This window comes from Lathyrus oleraceus, chromosome 1 (assembly GCF_024323335.1).
Source record: "Lathyrus oleraceus cultivar Zhongwan6 chromosome 1, CAAS_Psat_ZW6_1.0, whole genome shotgun sequence".
Taxonomy (NCBI): Eukaryota; Viridiplantae; Streptophyta; class Magnoliopsida; order Fabales; family Fabaceae; genus Lathyrus; species Lathyrus oleraceus.
In genome coordinates, this window is record NC_066579.1 from 372,493,268 (window position 1) to 372,498,773 (window position 5,506).

General features: G+C 36.3%; 1 long non-coding RNA gene across 1 annotated transcript; it reads right to left on the reverse strand.

Moving 5' to 3' along the window:
- Positions 1-1,085: 1,085 nt before the first annotated feature.
- LOC127137398 (uncharacterized) lies at positions 1,086-1,583 on the reverse strand. Its single transcript, XR_007808709.1, has 3 exons — positions 1,536-1,583; positions 1,244-1,392; positions 1,086-1,158 (listed from the first exon to the last, which is right to left on the reverse strand). It is a non-coding gene; the product is annotated as an uncharacterized LOC127137398 (long non-coding RNA).
- Between the last annotated feature and the right edge of the window lie 3,923 nt (positions 1,584-5,506).

A 5,506-nucleotide genomic window follows, 5' to 3' on the forward strand; every position in this document is an offset into this window, starting at 1 on the left:
GATTCAAACTCTAATTGATTTTAATTTCCAAATGAATGTTAGAGTTGATATCAAAGTAATTTTAACAAATTATAGATTGATTCGATTTTAATTGGTTTTGTTGGTTTTTTTTTATTTTAAATTGACATTTTGATTAGTCTCAGATTTATTTCTAAAATCCATATTCATTTCTATAACCGCAAATTCATTTCATTCAAACCAAGTTTGTTACAACCTTTTTTTGAGTAAATTAAAATCATAAGTAATTTTTGTTATTAAAACAAGCATTTTACATAAGCATTACATTATGCCTCATTGGTTATTCATATACATTTTATGCTACATACATCAAACTTCATGGCATACATCATGAGCAATTCAAATGAAAAAAAAAGTCTATCTCAGTCCCGCAACAAAACAGCAACACCAATGCATTCATGTAAGCAAGGATGGAAGGAATCCAAACTGACATCAAAACTTCATGACATACAAACTTCAAGAAACGGTCCAAACCATATGAAGTCCAAGCAACTTGAATATTGGATAAATGCATAGCAGAGCTTAACACACATACACCTGCAGATTTCCTTCACATCAATCCTATGTTCACCATTCAAGAGCTTCTTCTTCCAGCAGAATCTCTGGTGGTTATAACTTTTCTTTTGGTAAGAAAGGGAATAGAAAAGGTAATGATAAAGGCTGGCCTCAATCTAAGATTATAGAAGAAGAAGATGGTGATTTTTATCATGAGAGTAATGGAATTTCTAGGAGGTTTCAAATCTTCATTGCTATTGTCGATTTTGTGCTGGTTTTTGGTGTCTTTTGTTTCATCATTTAGGCTGCTAGCTTGCATTACAAACCTCAACTCAGTGTCAAGAGTTTGACAGTACATAACTTCTATTTTGGAGAAGGGTCAGACATAACTGGAGTTCCAACTAAGATGTTGACAGTGAATTGTTCAATGAGAATGACAGTACATAACCCTGCATCTTTTTTCGGCATTTATGTTAGCTCCAAGTCGGTGAATCTTATGTATTCTGAGGTTACAGTTGCAACTGGTGAGTTGAAGAAATATCATCAACAGCTCCAGATGACTTGTTATTACATCTGGGCAAGACTGTGCTTGCAGAAGCTCCAAACGGTGGAAAGGTGGAGCGAACTGCAACGTGTAATCTTCATCTGAAACCAAGAAATGAACATATTGATTAATAGGAAAAAGTGAAATTGTTTGAAAGCCAAAAAGAGATGGGGTTATAGTACTCACTTTCTTTGACTGTTCCATAAAGCCAGCATAATACCTCATCCGCAAACGCCAGGCAGACTCCTCCCTGCCAATAGTTCTTCATTTTTACTCTCTGCGTGATATCTTTGGTTCTAAGCATTTCTGTGCGAACGAGACGGCCTGCATCGTCCCTGTATAACAGCTAAGACATATTAATATAAACACATTTCTAAGGATACCAGAGAATAAGCTGGAACAGATTTTGCCAAAACTAGTTTAACACATTTCAGTACAATGCTAAGATCGCAGATTGTGTAATAATGTAAAACATTACCTAAATCCTATACAAATGTACGAAACACCTACCAGGAATGACTGAATCTGCAAGCTAGAATAGATGCTGTGTTGAAATCATGTCATGCAAGTGAAAAAGGAACACATGGAGATGAAAAGCATACAAAATTGATTACAATAGATAGTAGACGTACCCAAAACTTTAGCAGTTTCTCTCTCTCAAATGATAATTCAACTGCGTCATGAGAAAAAATAAACGGGAATCATTAAGCCAATATAAAACTTTTTTTTTTAAAAAAATGGGATTTAAAAAGCAAAACAGCAAGGCAGTTAAATTTCAAGAAAATTCCCAAATTGGCATTAAGACAAAACAGAGGGAGAAAGCTTGAGTTCAGATTACCGTTCCGAAATCCAAACATCAAAGAGACCAATCCGATTCTGAGCACATCAAAAGTGGTTTGCAGAGATACTTCTTGGATCCACCATACCAAACTGAAAAACCCTAAAATTTGTGAAACATAAATAGAGAGAAAGAAATCAGTGAGAGGGGCGAAACAATTGAGAGGCAGAACAAAAACACCACAGGAAAACCCTAATCCCGGAATCAAAAACAAACCTGTTTTGAAGAGGCGAAGGAGTGAGGTTTGAGCTTCATCGTTGCCGTCGTCACCGCCGAAGGTGAGCTTTGTTGTTTCAGCCATGGATTCTTACATGATTCAGAGTGATTGAGTGAGGTGTGAGCGATTGGGAACGTGATTGAGAGAGACGCGATTAAGAGAGGGGTTTGGTGCGAGTGAGATTGTGAGAGAGACGCGATTGTGAGAGGGGTTTGGTGTGAAGTTGTGAGAGAAACTTTCGTTGAGGTTGCGCAGTGTGAGAGAAACGTTAGGTTTAAGTTGAGAGAGAGATTCGTTGAGCTTGAGAGAGAGTTTGTGAGATTGGGAGAGATGGAAGCGTCTGTTGCATTGTCCCCATTTTCTTTCTTTTAATTTATTTTTAAGCAGAATAAACATTTGAAACTATTAATTTTTTTATGTTTAAACTTCCTAGGTTTTCATTTAAATATGTTTTCATTTAGTAGTGTATTAATGTAGTATTTTGGTATTCCCAATCAATCAGCCTCTAGAACCCAACAGCCAGGCGGCTGGGTTTAATTTCATTTTTTTGGTAGTCCAACAGACTTTTTTTAGTTTTTTATTTTAATTCTAATTTTTAGTCTATTTTGGTTTACTTATCCAAATTAGCATTAAAATGATAATTAATCATAAATGGTCTAGTGGAGAGAGGGTAGTTTCTAGGTCTTTAGTGGAGTGGGTTCAATACCCACATATGGCATTTTTTTTTTCTTTTTAGCATTCATTTTTTCCATGTTTATGTTTTAGTATAATTTCTCCCGTACTCATAGTTTCATTATCATTTAATAACACATATTTGTTTTCTTTTAATTTCATCATCCATTCAAAACCATTTTAAACTATTAAAATCACACTTTTCTCGATTCAATGTCGAGCCCATTTTCATACCCTTGTAAGTCGATTGCTTTTAAGCATCGCCATCAACCTCACATAGCTTACTCTTGGGCTTTCTTACAATGAGGCGGTTCTCTTGCACTTACACTCATACTTTGCATTATTTGTTGTTTGGGCCCGATTTAATTATTTCATGATTTTGAATCCCCATTTGACAAAATGTATCCCACTCCCCCGATGTGTAATAATTTTGTACTATTTAGTTCTTTATTTGTTTGACTGTTTAGTTAGATACTAACACAAGAATAAAATCAACCATTTTCAAAAAATACAAAAATAAGTGACTCGATCCAACGTCGATTATTTTCTCAATAAACAAATCAATTCATTTTTCCCTCCTATTTTATTCCATTTCTCTCAAGCTTCATCAAATGCTTGATCCAACGTCAAGCCATTTTTCATAATCAAAAATCAAAAAAATATTAATTCATATTTAAGACACTTTTCAATAAAGATGGAAATGGAACGTGGTGTATACCGCGTGTAACACCCTTCTAAAATACCCCAAATATTTAAATTAAAATAGCAGTATATCATCAGAGTAATTATGCCATTTAAGGGTGTCACACAATATTCCACACCATTCAACAATATAACGGTCATGCTCTTTTATTAATTTAAAACATAAACATTTGCATAAAACACAGCGGATATAATTTCATCAATCATGTAAAACATTACATGTAAAATGGTTCTCAACCAACAATAAAACGTTAAAACAAGTTAAACAACCCATCCCGATGTTACATCTATCAGAGCACGACCCACTAAGGAGACTACACTAGACTCCAAGCACTAGCTCCTACTCAATCACTGCTCGTTACCTGAAAAACAGTTGTAAGGGTGAGTTCCTCAATCGATATAATAAGTATTATAAAATATCATGTCATGTTAAGTAATCTAACACACTTCATCACCCTAATCCAAACATACATTCAGTAACAGCACATCAACCCAACAGAATACTCAACACCAACACAAACACACGTATAATACTGGAATGCATCCATTCATATTATACGCCATACATATATTATGCAATGAGACTCCATGCATGCGGTACCGACTAATTGTGAACATATAGTTCAACCTCACCGTCCAAATTCAGGCACGGCTACCAAGCTCACTAGTCCCACTCATTTGAGACATAGTGACTCACTCACTAATTCTTCACCATGGGAATTAGCTACCACCCCAAATGGGCCATGCTATGCACGCTAATCACCTAGCATGCAAACATCAACAACAATCAAAATGATTTACTCACTAATTCCTCACCATGGGAATTAGCTACCACCCCAAATGGGCCACAATATGCATGCTAATCACCTAGCAATGCAACAACAACAACAACTCAAGAATAGACATATGCTCACACTCTAAGCCATAAAACAGTCTATTCACAAATGCACACATAACTGATACATTCACAACATCATGCATACCATCACACATCATCAACACATTTTATCACAAAAGCATATCATATCATGCCGCATAATCAAACACAGTATTAGCACACTCTACTAATACCTATACTACTCAAAACAACGGGAAATGATCCCTACCACGTCATACATCAGCTAAGTTACATCACTCAGCCTAAACAACCAAAAACTGCACAACAACAGTTCAGAAAAACCACAAGTCTGCCCATACGCGTATCGCCTATGCCCATACGCGTATTGCCCATTCCTGACTAAGTCCATACGCGTACTGCCTATGCCCATACGCGTATGGCGCGTTTCCTCGCCCAACCCATACGCGTATCATCTGCCTCATACGCGTATGCTACATGTACTACTCTCCCATACGCGTACCAACAGAGACGAATCTACGTTCAAAATATCATCTTTTTCACTCATACGCGTAAGGCCTCATCCATACGCGTACCAGCCATCTCATACGCGTATTGCCTAGTGCCATACGCGTATGACCAGAACCCAGAATTCCCAGATCTGCTATGGCTTTCTCTGCTACGAGATCTATCCAATTCCAACCTTCTACAGTCCAATTTTCATGCATGTTCGTTCGTTTTATCAATTACAGATCATACACATTCGGCTCCCCAAATCGCTAACCTTACTACCTCTAATTCCTACGAGTTTTCGTTAATTATCATCCAAATTCGTTCATCAAATATTTCACAATTTCAGCATGCATCATTCAAATCAGGTCAAAATCCATGGTTTATCACTACCCATTACATGTTATCCCATAAGACCCATCAAACGACGATAAACCCCCCTTACCTGAGTCAATTCCGGCAAATCTCTGAGCTCTAAGCTTTTCCTTCCTTCAACCTTCGTTCTCTGGCTCTTTGCCCTTTTTCCCTTTCCGTCTCTTTTCCCTTTTCACGTGAAAATAACCTTTTTACCAAAAATGGGATTTTTCTAAATTCCAACTTATATATTTTCCAAATTATATTATTATTCCAATAATAATAATAATTCAATAATTCCAAAAATAATAATAATAATAA